Raw genomic sequence first — 15,290 nt, forward strand, 5'->3', positions numbered from 1 at the left:
TGAGCCAAGTGTCTCAGACGCAGAGAGGCAACATTGCCTAAATCGGGAGTTAAATTATTCTATAAGAAAAAAAAAGGACTCTCACGGTATTAGTTATGGACTGGACAACCTTTCCTCAGTCTGTAAACAACGAAAACACTGAACACAATTTATGAGCCCGATGTTTGGACAGCAGGCAGCAGAGAACTGTGACATTTGAGAAAAAGAATTGTGCAGGAAGTACTCTCTGACCACGGGCCAAGGAAATTCCAAAGCACCTTGGAAAAAGCACAGGGACGTCACTGAGCTAAGAACATAGGAATCAGACTTTGGGGAAGCAGCGGGAAGTCAGGGTAAAGAATAACAGAAACAAAGAGAAGTTACAAAGAAACAGCTGCAGGCATCAGCAAGAGTCCACACGAGTCTGTTTTTAAAAAAGAATTTGAATTGTGAATTGAGGAGGGGGTCATCAATGTTGTATTCAACCATTTAGACTACTTATCAACAGCCTCCTCTCTGAGCCTGCCCCACACCCTCCTGTGATTTCTCTTTTCTGTCTTGTGGATGACTCTTTCCCTTCGCCAGAGTTAGGACCTGTCAACCTATTAGTCCATTTGTTTATCTTCCCTCTCTCCCCCTCTTGGCAAGCTCCAAAGTCTGTTCCTTTGATATGAAAGTCTTTGTCTAGTTTTTTTCTTTCTTTCTGAGTCTATTGATGAATATTCAGTTGTTTACACTAAATGGAGGATGGAATTCATAAGGTAGAACAGCAAATTCTCAGAACCGTAAGTGGAGTGATTTCCAGAAACACACCTGAGTTTTCATCAACCACAGTGTTGAATACCTGACACATTCAGTAGAAACTCCAGAGAAGATAAATACAAGTGTTAGGGCTAAACTAATCCTAAAGGACATCATGCGTGGTCAGATAGAGGGACGGTGACAAAGAGGTAGGCCCTTGACAAGTTGGAGGCACACAGTGGCTGCAAAAATGGGCTCCGCTGTGGTAAGACCAGTCGTGAAGAGGACAGGGGAGCAGGCAGGGTTTCCCTCTGCTGGGCTCGGGGTCGCTGTGAGTCCAAACCACCTTGACGACACCTAACACTTAACAAGCTGAAAGATGACTCGAAAGGTATCCTAACGGTTTAAAAGTAAGACTTTTAAAGAACTAAGCTTATCCACAAATATATTAATTAACTGGGAGAACAAAGAACAAGCCTCTAAAGAAACAAACAACAGACAGCTAAAAATAACAGCCTCCAGAAGTTAACAGAAGTTACTAGACACACAAAGAAGCAAGAGCATGTTTACTCATAACAAGGAGAAAATCTGTCAACAGAAAGAGATCCAAAAATGATAGAAATGATGCATTATGAAACAAAGATGTTCCGAATGGCCATTTGAGATCAAGAGGGCAGTATTTTCCCAAGAACAAATGGCATGAAGGGGCAGGAAAGAGGGAGGAAGAGAAGTAGGAAGAAGCACAGGGCCGAAGGGAGATGAGTGATGTTACCCTGTGGACAGTATAGTCAACGGAATAAAACAAAATGTGTATGCATTGTTGAAAGGAAAACTGATATCCTCTGTAAGCCTTTACCTACTTCACAATAAAAAGCTCTTTTTAAAAAAAGTTTTGATATGTAAAAAACACATGAACACAAGAAGAGTAAAAAAGACAATGAAAGTAACATCTACAAATGGAAAAGGTAGTATCTTAAATAAAGAAAATTATTGAATAGGGTAAATAGATTAGACATATTAGATAAAAACATCCATGAAAGAAAGAAATGGTTAAAATAAATAAATAAATCCTGTATAAAAAATGAGTTCAATGGAGCCCCTGCGGAAGAAAGGGGGAGGACGTAAAGCAGTACTTAGATAAACAAAAGTCAACATTTGGATGACAGCTAAATACTCAGACTCAAGAAGCTCCAATTACCAAAGCAGCACCAAGACAAAGAAATAGATCCCAAGGGATACAGTCAGCAAAAGAAGAGCCATCATGGAAAGTTGTCTGAGAATGAAAGATCAATTACATTTAGATGAACAAAGATCATTACTGAAGGGTTATCATTGAAGCAGTATATTTGAAAAGTCAGTGCCAATTCTGACTCATGACAACCCAATAGGACAGGGTCTAGAGAACTTCTCCTGTGGGTTTCCAAGACTCTAATTCTTTTTTTTAAGACTGTAATTCTTCATGGGGTAGAAAGCCTCATCTTTCCCCCATGGAATGGCTGGTGGTTTCAAACTGTCCTCAATGTTAGCAGCCCAGTGCATAACTTAACACCACCTCGTGCAGGCAGCATAGAGACCAAGAACCAATAGAGTGATCTCTCTCACGTGCTGAAACAGAATAGAAATGTTCAACCAAGGTAGAATCTTAAATACAATGAAAAGATGCTCCAAAATTAAAGACATTTTCCAAAAACATTAAGGAATTTGACGCCTGCACACCTGCAGCGTCAGAAATGTGCGAGGGAAATTTTTAGGCAGAAATAAAATGAAGTGAGACAAAAGCATGGAACTCCACAGAGAAATGAGACATGCCCCAAATGGTAAATAGATGTATACACATAACTACTTTGCCACAGTTGACTTTTTAAAATCCACTATTTAAGGCAATAATAACAATGCTCTGTGGATTTGTAGGTATGTACATACCTCTACATAGGTATGTAGAGACAAGATGTACAGCAAATGACCATAAACAATCATCAGGAGAACCAGAAGTAAGTACACTGCTATAAATCTCTCTGTGGTGAGAGTGATCGAATACACTTGAGGATAGACTATGAACTTTTAAGAGGTATATGAAAATTAAACAGAGGTCTAAATCAAGAATCAAAATCAAGAAAACCAGCCCCACTGTGATCAAGCCAATTTAGATGCAGAGTAACCTCAGAGGGCAAAGCAGAATTGTTCCACAGGAGCAATTCCTTAAGCCAATAGAGGAGACTACATGGGCTACTTACTATAAAGTATCAGTTCATCAATAATAGAGCATAAAGACCTGAAATATAAATAAAGGGCTGTGTTGGTCTGGGTAGACTAAAGAAACAAATTCATAGAAACTCATGTGTATAAGAGAGAGTTTTCTATAAAAGAGCAATTGTATATTAAGAAAACTTCCCAATCCAGTCTAGATCAAGTCCATAAATCCGATATAACCCCATATGTCAATACTAGCCCTTAAGTTCCTCTGTAGACTCATTCAGCCATGCAATGACCTGAATGCAGGAATACCACAGCCCAGTGGGTGGAAAGTCTTGTGGATCCAGTGGTGGTAGAAGCATCTTAGCATTGGCGTGTGTTTCCACAGGTTCCTCCAGCCCCAAGGCTCTGGCTGCCATCAGCCTGTCTCCTTATGGCTTGTCAACAGGGAAGTCTCCCAGGGAGCCTGTGTGTCCTGCCTCCTGCGAGCTATTTATCTCCTTACTGCCTCCAAGTGAGGTCATCAAGTTGCAACCAGATTGACAAGGCTAGACTCCACCCCTTCACAAGTTGACACCAGATTATGTAACTGCCACAGGGCAAATTGGACACCTCTACAACAAATCAGAATATGATGGAATTCAACAGAACTCTTGATCATTATATAAGTGTGAATTATCTCAACACTCTGGTTAATATCAGAAAGGGTAAAAAAAAAAAGTGTGACCCAAATACATGTTAACTAGAAGGCTATTCGAAAGAGGAGCACAGGTGTAGTGAAGGTATAAGGCTTTCATGAATACAACAGCCATCAAAAGAAAGTTAGTGTGACTAGATTAATAATGGACAAAACAGACTGTAGAAAACAGTAGGGTTAATTAAGAAGAGTGTACACAATGACAGAAAAACAAAATCATCAAAGAGCACACCTCTAACTGTATATACACATTTAAAATATGAGTTCATTCTATATTTGATATCTTCTCTCCTTTATTTTTATTTTTTTAAATATCATTTTATTGGGGACCCTTACAGCTCTTATAACAACCCATACATCAATTGTATCAAGCACATGTACACATATGTTGCCATCATTATTTTCTAAACATTTACTTTCTATTTCAGCCCTTGGTATCAGCTCCTCTTTTTACCCTCCCTCCCTGCCTCCCACTCACATGACCCCTTGATAAATTATAAATTATTTATATTTTCTTTTTTTATCATTTTATTGGGGGTTCATACAACTCTCATCACAATACATACATACATCAATAGTATAAAACACATTTGTATATTCATTACCCTCATCATTTCAAAACATTTGCTCTCCATGTAAGCCCCTGGCATCAGCTCCTCATTTTCCCCCTCCCTCCCCGCTCTGCACACCCTCATGAACCCTTGATAATTTATAAATTATTATTTTGTCACACCTTACACTGTCTGATGTCTCCCTTCACCCACTTTTCTGTTGTCCGTCCCCCAGGGAGGTGGTTATATGTAGATCCCTGTAATCGGTTCCCCTTTTCTCTCCTTTTAATTTTAGGCCTTTTGTCTTGTTTAATATGGTGACTGTTTCCGGGTCCTTGTTTGTTATTTGCCTTCGTTTCTCCTGTTTATCTGTATAGGGATTTATGAGGACAGTAACTGGCTTAATGATCGCCCGGAGGCACGGAAAGGAGGGTGGTGGAAATGGGGTGTCAACACCTGTCAGCACAAGAAAAAAGAAGACATTCCAATGTTGATTGTGGTGATGACTGCACACCCTTCTTCAGATAATTGAACTACGGAATTGTATGATATGTTCATCATAGCTTAATCAAAAAATACCTAGTTTAAAAAGAGAAAGATTTGACATAAATGGGGCAAAAACTAACCCACTAAGAGAAAAAGACTACTCTCTCAATAATTGAAAGAACAAGTAGTCAGAAATTCAGTAAGAAAAATTTTACCAAGAAAGATGGTTTAACTGACATTTGTAGTACACCCACCCAACAGTAACAAGATGCACATCCTTTTAAAGAATACAAGGAAAATTCACCAACATAGACCATCTGCCAAGACATTTAAAAAATTAAATAACTAACTAAATAAATGTGAAAGGATTGAAATCCAAAAGATTAAATTATCTCACCACCAAGTACTTAAATTAGAAATCAATAGTGGAAATATATCTGAAAAATGTATTTCAATATATGAGATGAAAGTTAAATAACACCAGTGTCAAAGAAAAAATAGCAAGTAATATTAGAAAATATTTTGGACTAAATAAAAATGCAAACATAATATATCAAATATTTATGGAGCATGGTCAAGACGGTACTTAGAATGAAATGTATAGGTCTGAATGCTTCTGTTCTAAAACCACAGATCTTGAAATCAGCTTAGATTTTGAGATGACAACAAAACAAATTAAACACAAGGAGAATAAACAAGTTATAAAGAAAGAGAAGAAATCAATAAAGTAGAATATGGAAAATGATAGGTGGCTTCAATTACAACCTCCCCCCGCCCCCAATGTTTTAAGGTCATGAAACCAATTTATGTCCGACTTAGATCAGTCATTCTCAAATTCTTGGCATGGATCAGAATCAACAGGAGCATTTGTTAAGACACACACTTCTGGGCTCTTCCCACAGAGCTTCATGCAATCACCAGTGTCATGGCTATCACCAAGGCCATGTTTTCTAACCATGTGTTCTCTTCTTTGTTGCCAACATTATCCTTCCAATCACCAGTGATGATCAAAGCATCACACTTGCACGGTTGATCAAGGCAGATTGCAGAAGTTAGTGAAACACCTTTCATTTCATCATCGTCAGCATTCGTGATGGGTGTGCACAGTAGAATCACGCTAGTATCCACTTCGCTTTTGGGGGTGGGATATGATCCTATCATTGATGGTTTTATACCTTGGGATAGCTCTTGATATATTCTTTTTGGGACAATGAATGCACAACTGCTCCTTCTTCAATTGGCCATTCCCAGTAGAGTAGGTCATACCACTGTTTGATTCAAATGAACAATGTTCGTTCCTATCAGCTCACAGAGATTGCAGATGTCAGTCTTCAAGCATTCCATTTCATTTTTATGATTTCCAATTTTCTTAGATTCATCACTTCATACATTCCACATTCCAATTATTCATGGATGCTTGGAGCTGTTTCTTCTCATCTTGACTTGTGCCACACCAGTAAATGAAGATCCCCAAAGCTTTCCACCATCCATGTCACTGAGGTTCACTCTACGTTAAGGAAGCAGCCATTCCCGTCATATTGTAAGTGCCTTCCAAGCTGAGGGGCTCATTCCCTGACACTATGTTCTTCTGCTATCCAGAGGTTTTTGCTGGCCTCCACCCCCCTCACCTCCTCCTCCCAGAAGTGGATCACCAGGTCCTTTTTCCAAGTCTGTTATAGTCTAGAAGTTTCTCTTACATCTGCCCACCATGAATGATCCTCCTGGTATTTGAAATGCAGGTGGCATAGCTTCCAGCATCACAGCTGCTTATCGGCTACCACAGTCTGGCAAATGGACAACCGTTGTTCTTTTTGAGCCCATTGTTGCAGTCACTGTGGCAGTCTTTCTCACTGAAGGTCTTCCTCTTTTTCGTCGACCTTCTACTTTATCAAGCATGATGTCCATTTCCAAGGACTTGTCTCTCCTGAAAAACTGTTCAAATATGTGAGACCAGGTCTCTCCATCCTGGCTTCTAGGGAATATTCTGGTTATATTTCTTACAAGACAAATTTATAGGTTTGTTTGTTCTTATTTAAAGCCCATGGTATTTTCAATATTCTTTGTCAACACCATAATTCAAATGTATAAAATCTTCAGCAATCTTCCTTATTCATTGTCCAACTTTCACATGCATACGAGGCAATTGAAAATACCCTGGCTTGGATCAGGAGCACCTTAGTCCTCAAAGTGACATCCTTGCTCTTAACACTGTGAAGAGGCTTTCTGCACCAAACTTGGCCCATGTAATACATGATTTGATTTCTTAACTGATGCTTCCATGATTCAAGGTGGACCCAAGCAAAATAAAATCCTTGACACTATCTTTTCTCGCTTGATCATGATAGTGTCCACTCATCCCGCTGTGAAGAGCTTGTTTTCTTTACAGTGAATTGCAGTACATATTAAAGGCTGCAGTTCCTGATCTTCATCGGCAAGGGGTTCAAGTTCTCCTCAATTTCAGCAAGCAAGGCCGTGTCATCTGCATATCATACCTATTTAGTATGCCTTCCTCAATCTTGATGCCACATTCTTCTTCAGACAGTCCAGCTTCTTGGATTATTGACTCCGCCCACAAATTGAATAAGTAAAAGGATATGTGGTAGTTATATAATATGTTGTCAATTTCAGAGGATCATGAGTGAAGGGGTGGAGTCTAGTCTGTCAATTGGGCTATAGCTAATGAGGCCTCTGTGTGGCAATGGCCTTCCCCTGAGGGTTCTGGGAATTCCAGTATTTCTTCCCTGGAGGCTGGAGACTCTCTCTCTGGTCATTCCCTTGGGTACTCTCTGCTGACAAGACTTAAGACTCACTCCCTGAGAGATGCTCTACTGACAAGACATGTGGCACTATGCTGATAGATCCCGTGCCCTGGGAGTTGAAGGAGCCACGTGGAGACCCCTGCCAGTGCTGAGATGCTTCTACCACCACTGGATCCACAAGACTTTGCACCCACTCTCCTGTGATCTTCCTGCATTCAGTGTCATTACATCCATTTTGTGAGTCTGAAGAGAACTTTATAGGTTAGCATCAGATGTATGGGCTAATATCAGACTTAGGGACTTGATCTGGACTGGGCTGGCATGTTTTCTCAATATTCAATTGCTCTTGTATATAAATTTCTTTCTTAAGCACACACGTGAGTCTCCCTGGATTTGTTTCTCTAGTCTACCTGGACTAACATATTATAAAATCATGTATTTTAAACCATTCACCATTTCCCTTTTTTGGTCAAATGACTACCTCTTGGTCCATGCACAGGTTCCACAGAGCACAGAAGAATTTCTGTTCTTCACAAGGTGATCCCTTATTTGGTATGATCCATACAGACAAATGCCTTTATATAACACAGGCCAACAACAACAGCAACATATTTTTCTTCGTGTCTTGGTCTTTAGGCCTGCTCCTGGGGTCCCTGTGGGCATTGATTTCGAAAATGGCCTTGGGTTGACTGTATCAGCTCTAGTTTCTTAGATATGGTTTTCCACTATACTTTCAGCTACTAAGTTATACTAATTTATTCATTTATCTTCCTAGTTTTAATATAAGAATTCAGACCCACAAATTGCAAGATAAGACAAAAATGTAAGAAATATTTGAAAAATAACTGTTGGGTCAAAACTTTGGAATGGGTCCAAATATGGATCCCTTTTAGTCCATTGACCAGATTGTTGTCCTCCAAATTTCTTGGGACAGACAAGTTACTCCTTCCAGTGAATTATTAGCTTGTCATAGCATTGCAGTTGATACTCCATCAATTTCTGGATGGAGTATTACATTTTTTATAATACCTTGGACTTCTTCATTCAGTACCATCAGAGTAGGTCATAGGGAAGAAAAGTTATGGAAAACAAGACACACATCATGTTGCAATTTAAAAGCTATCTGGCTCCTTATCTGAAGGAACCACAAGTCCATGAGACCCTGGGGATTGGCAGAAATCTTGGAGCAGGCATTAGCCGACCCCTGAACGTGAACTAAATGGCTGGCATGTATTTTCTTTACATTTCAAAGGACAACTGGCATGTGAGTCACACTTCCAGTGATTTTAGGAGCAATGAAGTTACTCCTTTTTTCTCATCTGCCCCTATACCATATGCAGACTCCCATGACTGGTCCTACCACACTGAGCAATTCATACATGTCACGTGGCAGTCCCTGGACTGGGTACTGAATTTGAGATGTTTATTTCCCTTGCATGGAAGCTGAAAGAATCATCACTCAATATATGTTTGTTGAACTAACCTTTTGGCTCTTAATATAACTAATATTCCCCATCCGTCATCAAGTCCTATTTAATAATCAGTCCCCAGATTGAGCTTCCTTCCAAATCCTTCTTCTTTCTAGCTTCCTCATTTCTTGATCTTTTGTTTTTCACTTGCAGATGACCTTCTGGTTTCACTTCCCACCAGTATTTAGACTCTCTCGACAGCCTTTCACTTCAACATTTGTAGCCTTTCCTGGGGCTGACGTGGCTAGCGCCAACCATGTGTGGGTGCCTGGTAACTTCTGTGCTGGAGCCTTGCTGCCAACTGCCATCCTACTGAACAGGCTCAATATGGAAGGGTATAGACAAGGCAGGTGAACTAGCTCCTGGAGCAGGAAGGGCCATGTTGGGGCCCTGGCCATGACTCTTAACTCTGCAAATTTAGGAAAATAATGCAGGTCCCTCCTTCCCCATCTTTTGATGGACTGTGCTGTCCTCTTTCAACAGCGACCCCACGCTCTTTGTCATTGTCTCCTGAACGAATGAATGCTGGCTTTTTGGACATTAGCGAAGGAAACATCAGAGCCCTAAAACCCCAACCCCAACCCATTGCCATTGAGTGGCCTGTGTGCCACAGAGTAGAATGGATGCACATGGTTTGCTTGATGGCTCTCTTTCATGGCAGCACATTCCCACGGTCTTTCTCCAGAGGATTACTGGGGCTGTTTGAACCACTAACCTTTAGGGTGGTATAGATGAGTGCAAAGCCAGGCTAAATTGGCACCTCTGTACTGGAGTCCTGAGGAGCGAGCCACACCTTGTGTACCTGAGTTCACACCAAATCACACTGCACACTCACTCTCCAGAAAGGCTGCTGTTCCATCTCTCCACAGGCTCTCAGTTAGACGGTTCCTCTGCAGGTGATGTCCCCATCATGCTCGCTCTATGGGCATGGTCTGGCCCACCACCTCTCATTGCAAGAACCCTCTCTCAGCACGTGTGTCTCTCCTGTCATCCTGACCCATGATGTAGAATGGGTTTGTCTACCTGAACCACCGACCATCACCATCTTCTCTCCAGCCTGTGCCATGTGTCTGCCTTCTCCTCACCCAAGATGTGGGAGACGAGACCAGGCAGAATGCAAGTCTCGCTCACTTCTAGCTGCCACATAGGGTTGGTCCCGTTATCCTTTAGTGAAAAGTTTACCTCTATAACAACTGAAGTTTGAACGAGTCCTTGCTTTCCTTCCACACAGCTTTCTAACAGGACTCCCTCAGCCAGAGAGGAAAGCTTCTGTGTCGATGAGGGGGCTTCAGAAATTCCATGGAAAATGGAATTGAAAGACAATGGAATTTTCCTACTAACTTTTTGAAGCCCCCCCTCATATCCAAACCTAAAACAACCAAACACTCCCCCCTCTCACTGCCATCGAGTCTGTTCTGACTCAGTGACCCTATCAAATAGAGGAGAACTGTCCCTTCAGATCTGGAGATGGTAAATCTTTATGGGAGTAGAAAGCATCCTCTGTGGTTAGCATCAGAGTGGGCAACCACCTCTGCCATCAGGGCTCCTCTATAGGACCAGGGACTTCAATACATAGCATCTCAGAGAAGAAGTAGGGGAGATTAAATGCATATCTAGTTTAGGGTGGTTATCAGTAATGATTGGCTCATTATTATTCTTAAGTTAGCCTGATTTGCTTCAAGACACAAGTGGAAAATGGCTCCCATGTTGTCCCAGGCACCGTGCCAAGTATTCCAGACACTTATGAATGTCATTAGATAATTATCGTATTTACCATCAATAGCATTCATTAGTCTTGTGTGCTGAAAGAGGAGCCTTTCAGAGAATAATTGCTGCAGGCAGAAGCATCGCTACCCCAAGTGAGAAGTGATTCCATCTAATCCACACCTCCTCTGTGGTGGACAGATAGTCCTATTTTCCATGACACTTTCCTCAATAACTTCCAGTTTATAATGCTGCTGCCTCTCCCCACTCATTGATAAAGAATCCCGCTCAGTTCAGCTCAAGCAACTACACTGAGCTCCTTCAGAGCCCTGGTCAAACAACAGCTAAGCTGAATGAAAGGTTGGTGGTTCCATACCATGATTGGCTCCCAAAGGGAAAGAGCTGGTGACCTGTTTCCATCAAGATTACAGTCAAGAAAATCCTCCTCTGCCTGCGGCAGTTCTACTCTGTCACTTGGGTTTGCTGTGCGTTGGAATCCATTTGATGGCATCTAACAAGAACAAAGACAGTCTTCCAAAGGTTGTGCTCCGGCTAGAGCGACAGATAAAAGGTGATCCCTCTTGCAAGGAGGGCACTGTGTGGTGGCGCGGGCAGAAAGACAAGCATGTAAGGTCAGCTCTGGGTGATGTGTGTGACAGAAGATGTGAAACTTGGTGCAGTGGGAAGGGAGAGTGCTTTCTGGAGGCTCAAGCCATCCTTCCTATGAAGGGATGCTCAGGTTTTCAAGGATGGGTGTTGATAGGTGCAGTCAAGTTGGTTCCAACCTGTGACCCTACATTCAACAGCAGGAAACACCGCCTGGTCCTACACCATTCTCCCCAATGTCATTCAGTTGAGCGCACTGTGGCAGCCCCTGTGTCAGTCCATCTCATCAAGGGCTTCCCTCTTTGTCGATGGCCCTCTGCTTTACAAGTGTGTTAGGAAAGGTTCTCTAGAGAAACAAAACCAGGACACGTATGATTAGATAGAAAGATAGATAGATAGATAGATAGATAGATAGATAGATAGATAGATAGATAGATAGATAGATAACAGCTAATTAGTCCACACAAAAGTACAGAAGGCTCAGTTCAACTCACTTTCATGGAACTATTAATATACTGGAAGCCCTTCAACTCACATGGGCTGCTGGGTCCAAGGTCAAGGAAGCAGACAGTGGAGTCTTCCCTCTGGGAAGGCAGGCAGAGTCTGCCCGCAGGCAGCAAATGGCAAGATGGGTCAGCAACAACCAATAGCTCGGGGAGCTTAGCAAAGCAGGCCCAGATGGGATATCGAACTCAAGCAACAGAAGCGACAGGCTCCACCATCCTCAAGCTTAAGATATGTATGCACCAGCAGCATAGCAAATCAGGTCTTGAAGGAGCCTCAAACTCTAGCAACACCAGGATCCACAGGTTGGCTTGGCCCACAGGTGGTGTAGCACACAGGTTGAGGCAGAGAACTAAATAAAGCAGTAGCACACTGGTCCAGTGACCAGAAAGCAAGAGAGATGGCGGTGGGCCCTGCAGAGCCATTTATCTCTTTGCCATCCAATCAAACTGTGACCTGATTAATCCCACATGTTTCTATTGGCCAGGTTGGCACAATAAACCTATCACACCAAGCATGATGTTCTTTTCCAGAGACTGGTCCTTCCTAAAACATATCCAAAGTATGTGAGATGAAGTCTCTCCATTCTTGCTTTTAAGGGTGAATAGAAGTTTACTTGCAGATGCATCAGATAAAAAATATTGCCACATGTGGATCCATTGTCTCTCTCTCCTGACCCAATTGGGGAGGTAGAAAATAGTAAAAGTAACGGAAGAGTTTTATTTTATTAGCTATTGTGAATTGGGTGAGGTTTTCAGAGCAAATCTGTTTTGCATTGAACAACTCATAGACGTGTGTGTGTATATGTGTGTGTGAGCACACGATACACGTGATCCCAACAATGTAACATTGCTTATACCACACTTCCTCCCTGTGTTTCCTCTTCTCTTTCTTAACTGTTCCTGCCTTCTGAACTTTGTCCTTGGATAAATGTCACCCTTTTGCTCTCAAATAGTCGATTATCCTAATGAGCACATACCTTCCTAGTACTGCTGTTTATATAATACACCTAGTTATTGTCTGGCTAGAAGTTGAGCTACAGAGATGAGTTTAATTTCAGGGCATGGTCTTGGTGGCTCCATCAGTCTCTAACCAACCAGTAAGCCTTTTATGGTTTTGTCTTTTGTACCACATGACTCTCATACTATTCCACACTTTCTACCATGATCCCTTTCAGTGTAGTTGGCAGTGGTAGGTGGACACCATCCCACCATCTAGTCTCAACGTCATGGAGCCTGAGGTTCACTTGATCCATTAGTCCATTGGACAAATTGTTGACTGAACAATTATTACCCCAAAAGGTGGCTAGGAGAAGGTACCACTGTTAAAAACAGTTAGGTCATGGTGGAGAGCCAGATGAGTAGTAAGAGCAACAATGGACACCTGTATAGCACTTGTCACAAGTCAGATCTGGTTCTAAGTACTCTGCGCACATTAATTCTTCTAATCTTTGCCCTGATATAGATGTAAAAATTACATAACTCAGGAAAGGTAGAAGATCACTAGAAAAGAGCTTCATGGTTTGTAAAATAGAGCCAGTGAACAGAAAGGACACCTTCAATGAGATAGATTGACATGATGGCCCCCACAAGGACGCAAACATCACAAAGACGGTGCAACCTTTCATTCTCTTACACATGCGTCGGAGGGAAGTTGACGGCAAATGACAACAACAATGACTAGAATTCTGCACCCCCTCTGTCTGACCCCAAATAGACTAACATTTCAAAATCTGGTAATTCTGAGGGTGAACTCTGCAAAACTCATCAAGTTGTGAGGAGGACATGCTGGATTAAGGTCAAGTCTAATCCAATGACTGTGTCCCTGGAAAAAGGGAAATGGGACTTAGGGAAGGCGCAGAGAGAATATCTTGTGAAGAGGCAGAGACATACTAGTACAAGGAGAATGCCATGTGAAGAGGGAGCAGACTGAAGGGATGGATACATGATCCCAGAATGCAGAAGGTTGCTGGCCGCCACCAGGAACTAGGACAGAGGCACGGAACAGCTTCTCCATAACTGACACGGCCACCACTCCAATTTCAGAATTCTAGGCCCCAGAAGTTTGCAAGAATGCACTGATGTTGTGTTAAGCCCTGTGTGTGACAATATGCTGCACATTTCCAAGGAAGCCCAGGAACTTTCCCAGAAAGAGAGAGTAGGCAATGGAGAGAGGAGAGGAAAGATTGGAACCAAGGTGGTCCCTCCATCTGATAACCGAGAGATAATCAGATCAAGAGAGGATCAGCCCAACGATGGAGAAACGAGATGGAGAAGGAAGAGATGAGGTCAAGGAAAAGATCTTGAGCATGACAAAAACAACCAACATAGACCAGTAAGGCTCCCATTGCTCTTTCTTTGACACTGTCCTTGCCTCTCCAACCACACACAGCTTTAAACGTTTACTCAACTGACCCCAATGGAGATTTAAATTGCTTCTCCTGAATATGCTTTCTGCTGGCCTACTTTTTCTTCAAAAAGTAGTCACATTCTTTACGTGCGACCCCCTGTCGAGATGGGCACTTGTGGAGGGGACCGAGAATTACGAAGCTAACAAAGCAACAAGGCGGCCAGATTGCCGGAGAAACGTGAAGGAGCAGGAGGTGGCAGGGGAACAGCTCATGTTTGGATAATTTATCTGCAAAGTAATTGATGTCCGTGTCAAGCGCTCCCAGATTTTCTCTGGAGACTCCCTGTCCCCAGAGAACGCTACCAGGGCTCCCGTGAGGCAAGAGCTTGGCGGTGGCACCCCTGGCACTTTCTCCATCATCTCGCTGCCTCTCTCCATGGCACGGACCTGAGTCACACGAAGGTCAGAGCTGCTCCAGGCGTGCTCTGCGTGTGCTCTGCAGGCGAAAGCACAGCTCCTGCCCAGGCCAATAGGCCAGAGGATGACAGGCATGTCCTTCACGGGGAGCAATAGGTTTGCTATGCAAAGGGCCTTTGGATTTTTAATGAAGCGCATTCCCATCAGAAACTGTGGGTGAAAAGTCAACAGTGCAGAATCTGAGGCGGTGGTGGCTCTCGACATGGGAGTCCTTTCTGCTTTTCCAAGTGTCAACAGAACAACTGCTCCTGGAATCTGCGCTTCTCCTGTGGGTGTGTTTACATGTTGGTTTCTGGCAGGGCTCAGTGTTTGCTTATGAGTTTGGGTCACAGGCAGACATTATCTCATTGGGTTCCTGCAAAGCAGAACGCGTCCCTCCATTCCTCTGTGCCAGTCTCGTAGGTGCAGCCAGATGAGGTCATTCAGGGCCACGTCTCTCTCCCAGTGGAGACGAAGAGCTGATGACTAGACCTGAACACACTTGGACTCCGTGAGCCGGTGATGCACCCTCGTCTCTAGTTGCCCTGGCATTGATGCTGACTCTCAGAAGACTCCAGTGTGGCGGGGTAAGGCTGGGCTCCACGGCGTGGTCAAGTCTGGCACTGTGAGGAAGCCTGTCACCAGGCTTGTCTTCTGAGGTGTCTGTGGTGGGATTGGAACCACCCACCTTCCAGTTAGTGGTCTAGTGCTTAACTGTGTGTTCCAGCCAGGGATGCCAATGCAACAGCTGATCCATTCCAACACACAGTGATCCCGAGGTCAGAGAGCTGGGGTT

This window comes from Echinops telfairi, unplaced genomic scaffold, assembly GCF_000313985.2.
Source record: "Echinops telfairi isolate 266 unplaced genomic scaffold, ASM31398v2 ScPeMD7_3;HRSCAF=10, whole genome shotgun sequence".
NCBI lineage: Eukaryota > Metazoa > Chordata > Mammalia > Afrosoricida > Tenrecidae > Echinops > Echinops telfairi.